This window comes from Felis catus, chromosome B3 (assembly GCF_018350175.1).
Source record: "Felis catus isolate Fca126 chromosome B3, F.catus_Fca126_mat1.0, whole genome shotgun sequence".
Classification (NCBI taxonomy): domain Eukaryota; kingdom Metazoa; phylum Chordata; class Mammalia; order Carnivora; family Felidae; genus Felis; species Felis catus.
Window position 1 is genome coordinate 144,300,458 of NC_058373.1, and position 12,211 is coordinate 144,312,668.

Below are 12,211 nucleotides of genomic sequence, written 5' to 3' on the forward strand. Positions count from 1 at the left end.
CTAGGCGCCCCTAACCATTTTTAAATGTACAGTTCAGAAGTATGAAATATAGTCATAATGGGCTATTTATTCATCATCATCTTCCTTTTCCAGAACTCTTTTCATCTTATAAAACTGAAACTCTATTCCCATTAAAAGTAGAAGGCATTCTACTTTGTCTCTATGATTTTGAGTACTCTTAAGTATCTTATGTAAGTGAGTCATACAGAGTTTGGTTTTTGTGACTGGTTTATTTCATTTGGCACAACGCCATCAAGATTGATGCATGTTGTAGCTTATGTCAGAATTTCTTTCCTTTTTAAGGCTGTTCGAAGGACAGTTTTGCAGGATATAGGATTCTTGCTTGAAAGCTTTTTCTTTTAGCACTTTGAGCTTTGCGCAGTGGCAGTATCGTAGCCAATGAGGCTTATCCAAGGCGTGATTATTACTAATGGAAAACTTCTGGCACTTTGATTATATTGGTCCACTGCTTTCCGGCCTCTGAAGTAGTAGTAGTAGTTGATGTTGTTCTTGTTCTTTTAATGTTTATTTATTTTTGAGAGAGAGAGAGAGAGAGAGAGAGAGAGAGAGAGAGAGGGAGAGGGAGGGAGGGGCAGAGAGAGAGAGGGAGATACAGAATCTGAAGCAGGCTGCAGGCCCTGAGCTGTCAGCACAGAGCCCCATGTGGGGCTTGAACTCATGAACCGTAAGATCATGATCTGAGCCAAAGTTGGATGCTTAATCAACTGAGCCCCCCTGCTCCCGGCCTCTGAAGTTTCTGATGAGAAATCTGCTCATTAACTTACTGAGGATCTTTTATATGTGATGCGTTATTTCTCTTGCTGCCTTCAAGATTCTGTCTTTGTCCTTGACTTTGGAAAGTTTGATTATAATGTGCCTTGGTGTAGGTCTCTGATTTATTTCTGTGGAGTTTGTTGAGTTTCTTACATGTTTATATTCATGTCTTTCATCAAATTTGGGACGTTTTTAGCCAGTTAGTTTTTCAGATCTTCTCTTTGCCCCTTTCATCTGGGATGCCCACAACTTGTATTTGGTCTGTTTGATGGTGTCCCACAGGTCCCTTATGCTCTCTGTCCACTTTTCTTTCTGTTCAGTCTTTTCTTTCTGTTTCTCAGACTTGATAATTTCTATTTTCCTATTTTCAGGTTCACTGATTCTTTCTTTTGCCTACTCATGTCTGCCTTTGAGTCCCTCTAGTAAATTATTAATTGTACTTTCAACTCCCGAATTTTTGGTTTCTTTTTAGGTTTTCTATCTCTTAATTGATTTTTCCATTTTATTTATACATTGTTTTCTTGACTTTCTCCACATCTTTTTTTAGTTCTTTGACCATTTTTAAATCTTTGTCTAGTAGGTTTGCTGTCAGGTCTTTTAAAGGATAGTTTCTGTTGAAACTTTTTCCCCCTTTGAATTGGCCATACTTTTCTGTTTCTTGTATGCCTTGTGATGTTGTTGTTGTTGGAAAGTGAACATGTGAGTCTAATAATGTGGTTAACATCCCCTTCCCCAGGTTTGCTGTTTTTGTTATGTATTCACTAATTCATCTATTCTTCAGTAGACTTCCCCCTTACTGTAGACTGTCTCTATGTCAAGGATCATCCTGAGGTTAAACTTAAGGTTTCTCTGATCTGTTTTTTTTTTTTTTTTTAAGTTTAATTACTAATTTTGAGAGAGAGAGAGAGAGCTTGTGGAGAAAGAGAATCCTGAACAGGCTGCACACTATTAGTGTGAGGAGCATGATGTGGGGCTTGAACTCATGAACTTGTGAGATTGTGACCTGAGCCAATATCAAGAGTTGAATAGTCAACTAGTTAAGCCACACAGGTGCACCAGGGTTTCTCAGATCTTTTCTGAGACTATGCCTTTCTCTGGGCATGTGTGGTCACTTTCTCATTTTCCCTGTATAGTGCATGCATTTGGTTGTTGTTGTTTTTTTTTTTTTTTTTTTTTTTTTAAGTAATCTCTGTACACAGTGTAGGGCTTGAACTCACAACCCCAAGATCATGAGTCACATGCTCCACCAACTGAGCCAGCCAGGTGCCTCTGTGCATTTGCTTTTGTATGGCCTAGTCATCAATATCTGCCTCCCAGAAGGTGAAAATGAGAAGAGTGAAGAATGTGTGCGTGCGTGTGTGAGCGTATATAAGGGACAAGCTTCTTAAAGTCCCCCACGAGTGACTCCGCTAGAGGGTGAGGGGCTTGTTGTGGTGTGGGGGTGGTGCAACAACAGTGACGATCTGCTGCTTGTCTGCACCTCTGTTTTCAGAAGCAGCGTTTGGTGGTCAGAGCACAGATTGTCAGTATTTGGAAAACACGGTCCTTTCTGCACACCCTGGCTCCTGCATGCTGTGTACAGGCTGTGCCAGGAACTGAATATGTGCACTGCTTCCTGCCCCATGGCCAGGGGCAGGGATGAGTAGCTGCTACTGTCCGGAGAGCTGAGATTGACCAGAACTGACTGCGGTTTACTGCATGAGTTTTTCTCTTGGACATTGCAAGCTTTCAGTAGACGCTACATCAGACAGCCTCTGCCACTGTAGTTGCCTGGGGCGGAGGCGGGGGAGGCGGCAGACAGATTTGTGGGGCTTCCTCCTCTACCATCTTCCCAGAATCCTCTCCCCTAGAGATTATAATTTATATCTTTGATTTATCATCCTGTTGTAAACTGGGTGCTTTTACCTTCTTGAAGGGCAACACAACAGCCATAGGATGCCTAACTCCGCTTACCCCTGTGCTCCCTTTGTGCCTTTGTTGTTTCATATTTTAAGTCTTACATACGTTGATTCCTGTAAGAAACTATTACACAGTCATTTTATTTGGATTTATTCATACATTGACCATTGACCATTTTGTCGTTCTTCATTCCTTTGTGTACCTGGTGAGTTTCTATCTGGTTTGTTTTGTTTTGTTTTGTTTTGTTTTTTTGCACCTTTGGATATTTCTTTCAGTGTAGGTCTGCTAGTGATGGGTCTGTCTGAAGCTGTTTTTATTTCAAGTTATTCTTGTAGGTTATTTGTATTGGGTATAGAATTCTAGGTTGTGCTCTCTTCCTTTTATAAAAGCGCTTTAGAAGACTCTTTGTGTTTGGGTTTCCCGTCCTTTTCAGTAGTAGGTTAACTGTCAGTATCACTGTAACCTTCCTGTTTCCCAGGCTGTATTAATTGTTTGCTCTTTGTTTTAGCTATTTTATTGTGATATTCCTAGGTATGAAGTTTATCTTTCTTAAAGTTTAGTCTACTTAGGATTCTTAGAGCTTCTTGAACCTGTGGCTTACTGTCTTGTTACTTTTAGACAGCTCTCAGTCATTCTTGTATATTGCTTCTGTTCCAGGCTCTTTTTCCTTTCTTTCTGGAATTTCAGTTTCATATGTGTTCTGCATCTCTGTCTCCTAGCCTCTAAGTCTGTGTTTTCCAAATTTTTATTTCCTGGGCTTCATTTGAGATCTTTTATTTTAACTTGTCTTTCTCCTTTTATCTGTCTATCTTCTTTTAAATCTGTCCATTGAGTTCTTAGTTTCAGTTGTATATCCTTTTTTTAGTTTTAGAGCCTCCATTTGGTTCTTTTTTTATAGTTTCTAGTTCTCTGCTAAAATTGTAAATCTTGTCTTTAAAGTCCTGGAATATCGGAAGTGGATAGTTGACTTGTCAACAACATGGGTGTGAACTGTGCGGCCCACTTCTATGTGGATTTTTTACAGTACACTAAATATATTTTCCTTTCCTTATGACTTTCTTAATAACATCTTTTCTCAAGTTTCAGTTGTGAGAATACAGTATATAATACATGTAACCTGGAAAATATGTGTTAATTATGTTATCAATAAGGCTCTAGTCAACAGTAGGCTATTAGGTTTTGGCGAGTCAAAAGTTATACGTAGATTTTTAAAAATGTTTATTTTGAGAGAGTGCAAGAGTGTGTGAGTGGGGGAGGGGCAGAGAGAGAGGGAGAGAGAATCTCAAGCAGGCTCTGTGGTGTCAGCCCAAAGCCCAGCACAGGGTTCAATCCCACCAACTGCGAGATCATGACCTGAGCCGAAATCAAGAGTTGGCTGCTCAACCGAGCCACCCAGGCGCCCCATCTATATGCGGAGTTTTGACTCCTCAGGGTCTGTATGCTCCCCACTGCTGCACTGTTCAAGAGTCAACTGTAGTTATTTTTAAATCTGGTAACTAATATCTGGAATGCTTGTGGTCTGTTTTTGTCTTCTATTTCTTCTGTCTTGTGTTAATGTTGTATTATTTACTCACATGCCTGATCTCTTTTGATTGTGTATATCAAACTTGCAACTTGGAAAATTGATTATAAAAAAATCTGAGGCCTAAGGAAAGTATCTTCTAGGGAGGTTTTATTTATACTCACACTGTGGAATCAGCTTCCTCCCAGTAGAAATTGTTCAGGGCCGACCTGCAGTCCCTTTGAGGGTCTGTCTACTTCAGTTTTATTCTTTTTTGTTTTTGTTTGTTTGTTTTTTTAAGTTTATTTATTTTTGAGAGAGACAGAGACAGAGAGCACAAGTCGGGGAGGGGCAAAGAGCGAGGGAGACACAGAATCTGAAACCGGCTCCAGGCTCTGAGCTGTCAGCACAGAGCCCGACGCGGGGCTCGAACCCACCAACTGTGAGACCATGACCTGAGCCGAAGTCAGATGCCCAACCGACTGAGCCACTCAGGCACCGCTACTTCAGTTTTATTCTTCCAGAGTACAGCCTCTCGGAGTCCCAGTTCAATGAAATGGCCGTTCGCAGGCTGCTGCTCTCTCTCCCTCTCCCCAGTGGCAATACTTGAAGTCAGAGCCATTACCCTAACACCAAGAGCCTGTCAGATGCATTATTCAGCGTCTCAGCCTCTCAGTGCTGTCCTCTAGCGTTGGCAAATGCCTCTGGGGGGGAAAGTGACCCCAGTAGCTGTAGTTCCCTTCCTAAGTCTCAGTCTCTGCTGTGTTCCAGCTCTATCTTGTTAGTTCACCGATTCCTTCAAGCAGACGTTTTTGACATTTTGTTGAGCTTCTCTGATTGTCCTTGGTGGGTCTGAGTTACCTAGTTTATTACTAGAACGGAAGTGGCTTCTTCTTTTGTCACTCACTAAGCACGGTGTCTGTAGTCTTTTGTAATTTTTTTTGCCCATGAGGGTAATCCATCCCAGAGCAACGGTGAATGGCTGAACAACTATTCAACAATAGTGACAGGGCTTCTTAGTTCCTTGACCTCTCTCCCATGCATCCTGTTCTCTACCCTACCTTGGCCACCCATTCCCTTGGATCACCATCTTGTGAAAAAACTCTTGTCACTTCAATTTCAAACTTAGTACTCTGACTACCGCTTCCAGACTTTATAGCTCCCACCTTCGACCATCCCATTTCCTGCAGTCTTCAACCTCATCGTAAATTTCAGTTCATTGTTCCTGCCGAATTTCCCCTGGTCACTCTCTTGTCTTTGTTGACCATAAATTCCATAGTCATTACAGCATGTCCTCTACTCATACTCTCTTGTTTTCCTCGTGTTTCATCAATAATCGTGTCTAAGCCACAATCTGTGTCTTAGCCTGGATTCCCTGGAAAAGATGGCAAGAGTGTATGTGCTGATGCTTTATTTGAAGTTAGAGCGAGGAGGGAAAAAAGAGGATGAGGCAGAGAAGAAGGGAGAACAAATACAAAGTGGTATGTTTCTAAGCCATCACAGCTTCGTGAGAACCTTAGCTGGTTGCTTGGCCATCCTGGGAATCTCTAGGGAATCATGGCACCCCTCAGAACACTCCCAGGGGATGGGGGCGGGCGGCAGGCAGGTATGTGGAGGTGGAAGCTTAGAAGTTTGACGGCCCTTTCTCGTCTCCTGTCTCTTAATGGTCAGAGTTGCCCCATTAGGGTCTTAAAAATTTTTTTTTTCACGTTTATTTTTGAGGGAGAGAAAGTACGAGCAGGGGAGGGGCAGGGAGTGGGGGACAGAGGATCCGAAATGGGCTCTGTGATGACAGCAGCGAGCCTAATGTGGGCTCAGACCCACAAACTGAGAGATCATGACCTGAGCCAGAATTGGATCCTCAGCCGACTGAGCCACCCAGGCGCCCCTGCCCCATAGGGACTTCGTTATTCTCTGCTTTCAGGTTTGTTACTTGGCCTCTACAGGCAGCCCCTGGGGAAGCTGCTGAATTAGGTGTTGGAGCTGCTGTGGCTTCTGTCACAGTGCACACGGGGAAGGCTACCAGGGCTTAGCCTTTATGAGCCCTGGGGGAGGTGGAGACAGTTGGTGATGTTAGGAAAGAAGACGTGGGTAGTGGGCTGAGGCTTGGGATCATCTGAAGCTTGCAGGTTTCTGCCAGGCCTGGTGGGGCTGTTCCAGCTGGGAAGTGGGACGGCAGGCAAGTCCGAGTGTGTGGGGGGGAGGGTGCCTGAAGTGCGCCTCGTAAGGCCTGTTTCATGCAGCTTCTGATTCTTCTTTCGCTTGAATCCGTGTGAATTCAGCTGAATGTGGTTAGAGAGACCATGCTGACTAATCTCATTTTAAAATCATGACCACCAAAATCTCGTAGGCCCATTACAGGTTATATTGTTTTCCTATCTAGTTACTCTTCTGTAGAGTATTCAAATGTCTCATTTAAAATGTTCCATTTTTCCTTCCCCCTTTTTCCTTTATTTAACTGGGAAAACATTGAAGCAGTTGCACGTGAACTTCTGCAGGCTGTCATTCTCAACAGCGTACAAGCAGCCTGTTAGATCTCACTTATGTAAAAAGGTTTTTCTTGATAATTGTCTATACTCTGTTTTCCATTCTTTTCTTCTGTCCTCTTCTCGAACACGTTTCTTTCAGGTTTTTGTCCCCACTGCTCTTCCAGAATTGCTCATAATGTCACCGGTGACCTCCATGTTGCAAGATCTAATTGTCAGTCTTCCCCGTTTACCCCAAGAGTCCCAGGTACCTCACTCCTGTTTGAAACCTGATTAGTTTAGGGCTCTCCAGAGAAACAGAACTAGTAGGATATACACATTAAAAGACATTTGTTATAAGGAGTTGGCTCACATGACTGTGGAGGCCGAGAAGTTCTTAGATCTGCCAGTCAGCAAGCTAGGAGAGATGGTCTAAGTTGTAGTCTGAGTACAGAGGCCTGAGAGAGAACCGGGAGATCCCATCCCGTGTCCCAGCTCAAGCCATCAGGCTGGAGAAGTTCCCTCTTAGCCTTTTTATTAAATTCAGGCCTACTGTTTGGATGGGCACCGCCCACATTACGGAGGGCAGTCTGCTTTACTCAGTCTACCGATTCAGATGTTAATCTCATCCAGAAATACTCTCACAGACACATCCAGAATGATGTTTGACCGACATCTGGGACCCTGTGGCCTGGTTGAGTGACACGTAAAGTTAACCATCAAAAAACCCTCTCTCCCCCAAGACATCTAGAACAAGATGCCAGTTTAATCTGTAGGAGTTCCAGTCCCCATCGCCCCTGACCTCAGCTCCCAACTACTCCTTTCTGTTCTCCACTCTAGTCACGCTGCCTCCCTTCTCTTTCTTGACTGTTGCCCGGTGTGTTCCTGCCCGTAGGGTCTCTGCACTCACTTTTCTTCTGCCTCCAGTGCTCTTTCCTTGCTTCTCTACCCCTCCCCTTACCCTTCATCCATATGGCTTATGTTCTTCTTTCTTTCCCTCCGCACTGAACTGTCACACTCTCACTGAGGCTTTTCCTGGCCAGTCCATCTAAACATTTCGGCTGTTTCCCTGGTGCTTCCTGTCCTCCTTCCTTGCTTTATGGTTTTCTCATTCCCTCTCACATCGTCTAACATACTACCCTATTTATCTTCTTTCTTGTCTGACTCCTCCACCCAGAAGGTCAGCTCTGTGAGGTGGGGGCCCAGCTTCTAGAAGAGCGCCTGGTACAGGTGTGTCTCTCCGTAACAACTTCCTGTTTTTTTAAAAAACACGGACAGAACCTCTTTCCAGTAAGTTTACAAAGTAGAGGTTTTTAGCTTGAGCTCCCAGCAGCGAGCACCTTTATTGGCTCACAGACGCCTTTGCATAGGTCTTTTATAGATACGCCTTTTATAGCCTAACTGTGGATGAGCTGACGTAATTCTGAAGGCACCGTGCCAGGCTTCTCGACTCTCTTCCTTCTAGTTGTGTGTGTGTGTGTGTGTGTGTGTGTGTGTGTGTGTGTGTGTGTGAACCAGCCCCGTGCCGGAGAGCTTTACAAATAACCTCTTACTTAATTCTCAGAACAGCCCTATTGCACAGTGGTATCATCCCCATTGTGCAGACACTGAGGCAGATTTAGAAAGCTTGAACAACTTGCCTGAGGTCTCAGCTCGGATGTGGAGAATCCAACTTGATCTAGTCCTGTGTTCTTGAGTGTTACTGCATTAGATGCCTCCTCCTCCTTAGATATTTTGTGTCACGCAGGAACTTAGGAATGTTGGGCAGACTATTTAACCCCTTTCGCCATGACAGTGTTAAATATTCAAAGTGTCTGCTTAGCGAATCTCAGCACAAAGCACCCATTCAAAGTTAGGAATCCTTGGGGCACCTGGTTGGTTCAGTTGGTTAAGCTCCTGACTTCGGCTCAGGTCATGATCTCGTGGTTCATGGGTTTGAGCCCCGTGTCGGACTCTGTGCTGACAGCTGGGAGCCTGGAACCTGCTTTGGATTCTGTGTCTCCCTCTCTCTCAGCCCCTCCCCCGCTCATGCTCTGTCGTCTCTCCCAAAAATAAATAAACGTTGGGGTGCCTGGGTGGCTCAGTCGGTTGAGCGTCCGACTTCAGCTCAGGTCATGATCTCGTGGTCTGTGAGTTCGAGCCCTGCATCGGGCTCTGTGCTGACAGCTCAGAGCCTGGAGCCTGCTTCGGATTCTGTGTCTCCCTCTCTTTCTGCCCCTGCCCTGCTCATGCTCTCTCTCTCTGTCAAGAATAAATAAACATTAAAAAAAAAATTAAAAAAAAAACAAAAATAAATAAACATTAAACAAATTTAAAAAAAATTTTCAAACTTAGGAATCCTTTCTAAGATCAGTGCAAAAAAATAACTAAAGCACCTCAAGCCTTTCTCGACGCTATCCTTCCCAGATCTTCTGAGGCTTAGTCCTCATTCTAGGTTTCTGGATCTGAGGTACAATACTGCCTCTATAAGATTAGAAGGGTAGTGGTGACTGCCATCGTGAAGGATCTTGCCCTTTCTGGCTCAAGTTATTATTAATCAGTCCCATCCACCTCTGGAGTATTCCATGAGAAATTACAGGAATCCCCTTCTCCTTCACAGGAAAGTGTTAAGAAACCACTCCTACTTCGTGGTTCGAAATAACTATTATTTCGTGATTCTTGCTTCGTTGAATAGTTGTTCTGCTGGGCTTACGTGGACGGTATCATTTGATTGCTCGGTGGGCTTGGTGTCGTCTGCTGGCCTCACTGAGATGCTGGGCCACCTGGGCCTCTTTTGTCTCCGTATGGTCTCAGGGCCTGTCAGTTTTCCAGTGGGAGAGGTCTCGAGTAGGATAGTCAGATTTCTTACATAGTGGCTCAGGGCTCCCAAAGCAAGCATTTCAAGAAGGAGGAAGCAGCAACTGCTAGTCCTCTGGAAGTGTAGGCCCGGAACTGGCACATTATCATTTCTGCCACACTTCCTCGGTTAACATGAGTCATGGACCAGCTCAGATTCGTTGTGAGAGTTGACTGTGCAGGGTGTGGGGGTAGGTTTACTGGGAGTAGACTGGCCCAGGCTACTCTTGAGAGTGAACAAGAGCCTATTAAAAATTGTGCCAGGTTGACAGGTGTAAACTGGGATTGTCCAGGACTAATCTGGACATATGGTCATCATAGCCCTGCTTGTGCCCTGGAGGAGGCAAGAGATCGGTATTACCCTGAATCTTTCTATGTGATTCTCGTAGCGTAAAAATAGGACCGTGTTCAGTATGCTTCTCATGTTTGGTTTTATTTTATTTATTTGTTTGTTTATTTTAATGTTTATTTTTGAGAGAGAGAGAGAAAGGGACAGAGAGAGGGGGACAGAGGATCTGAAGCAGGTGCTGTGCTGACAGCAAGTCCGACGTTCCGACGTGGGGCTCGAACCCACGAACCGTGAGATCATGACCTGAGCCAAAGTCGGACGCCCAGCGAACCGAGCCACCCAGGCGCCCCTATTTTTACTTTTTAAAAATGTTTATTTATGTATTTTGAGAGAGGGGGAGTGCATGTACATGAGCCAGGGAGGGACAGAGATAGAGGAGAGAGAATCTCAAGTGGGCTCCCTGACGTGGGGGCTCAATCTCATGACTGTGAGATCGTGACCTGACCCGTAATCATGCTTAACTGACTGAACCACCCAGGTGCCCCTGCTGTTGATGTGTTAAGTTGAACATGACTTCTTTAAAAAAAAAATTTTTTTAACGTTTGTTTATTTTTGAGAGAGACGGTGTGCACAATCGGGAGGGACAGAGAGAGAAAATGAGTCACAGAAATTGAAGCAGGCTTCAGGCTCTGAGCTGTCTGCACAGAGCGGGACTCAGGGCTTGAACTCAGGAACCGCAAGATCATGACCCCAAGCCGAAGTCGGATGCTTAAGCACCCAGGCGCCCCAAGTTGAACATGACTTCTGAACACAACCCACCAACTTTGTTTTGGGTGCTCAGTGACTATAGAATGAATTACTTGGTGTAACAGTAGAGGGGGGAAACTGGCTTTGAACTTATTGAGAAGATTTTGTTTGTTGGTCTCTAGTGGGTGGCTTTCCGGAGATATTTTTCAAGATTAATTTTGGCCACGTGTCATTTTCACCCTATAGAACTTGGAATCCTCTCCTAAGATATAGCTCCATTCTGCAGTTAATCAGATGATCTCAGAGGTCTCTTCCAGCTCTAAAATTCTGCTCTAATCTTACAGAAAGTTGTTACTCAAATGATTATTGGAGAGCCGTGATAAAAGGCCTTCAGAGTTTGGATGTGATCTGGGGCCACGTGGGGATCCAGAAAACTTTATGCACTAAAGTTGCTTTACTCTATACTGTGAAGAAAAGTTAGTTTGCAGTCCAAAATGGAATTTTTTCTCAGAAGAATGTTGTCTTTTTTTTTTTTTTTTTCTTTTAAGTAGTCTCCATGCCTCGCACGGGGCTTGAACTCACAACCCTGAGATCAAGACCTGAGCCAAGATCAAGAGTCAGTCAGATGCTTAACCGACTGAGCCACCTAAATGCCCCTAGAATGTTAAGTCTTAAAGGCTGACTGTAAAAAATTATTCTAAAGTTCAAAATCCCACTTTTCTGTACAATAGATGATAGATTTGTGAGGCATGCGTTCAAGATCTCATTTTGATGTGAGATGCCTCCAGAATGTGTCATGTTTACGTGTTTGTGTACACACATGTGATCGTGCTTCAGGAATGTAGTATGAGGGTCCATTTTGTCTTTCCTGAAGTTGCTCGTGGGCGGGGGGGGGGGGGGGGGGCGGCGGTGGTGGAAAGGATGTCATTCCTAGGGAGTGTTTACCTGATGCAGTTTGTGTTTTGCCCTGGTTGGTCGAGGGAGGGGGAAGGGGTGAGTGAAAATTCTTGACTTGAATGCAGTGTAACAGTCTCATTACTAATCCTGACTACAGTATATAAGAAACAAAGCAGACCTCTCCAAACCAAGTTGCTGCAGATTTGAGTAGTTGTGAGATCTCTTCCTGGCTAAAGAAGTCAGTAATGTGACTATCGTCAGATGAAGCTCGGTGCTTTCTGTCATCTAGGAGCAGGGGGTTCCCACTGATTCTGGGTGATATATACCAAGTAAATATTCTCTGTATTTATGATGTCTTTCCCCCACAGCATATTTTGTATTACATTTTTCAGTGACGCACCAGCCGTCACACTGGTGACGTTTGTAATAGGGAGACCTAATCTCGGATGTCGCTGTGTGTCTGCTTGCAGGGTAGGGGAGGAAGGTAGGTTGGTAAATCAGGAGGACAAGTCAACTTTGCTTTGCAGTTGTTTGACAGGTTCATACACATTGAGGTTTAGGGAAAATGTCTACTTTTAAGATGGCTTTGGCACAGATGATGTTTACATAAAAACTACTAAATAGGGAAAGGATTATCATTTATAGAGCACCTTTTATGTGTACTCCTTTTTAGCTGTCTTGTGAAGACCATACCTTTTCTACATGAGGGAACGAAGGAAGAGTGACTTTGCCCAGGGCTGTGTGTGATGAAGCTAGTAGCTGTCAGAGCTTGCGTTTGGTCTCAGGCTTGTGTGCCGCCAACGT

At 44.2% G+C, this 12,211-nt stretch overlaps 1 protein-coding gene and 1 pseudogene across 3 annotated transcripts in view; both read left to right on the top strand.

Annotated features, from left to right (window-relative positions):
- Positions 1-12,211, top strand: part of RCOR1 (REST corepressor 1) — a 129,349-nt gene that overhangs the window by 27,055 nt on the left and 90,083 nt on the right. The gene's annotated exons all lie outside the window — the stretch shown is intronic.
- On the top strand, positions 371-541 carry LOC111561014 (annotated as a pseudogene).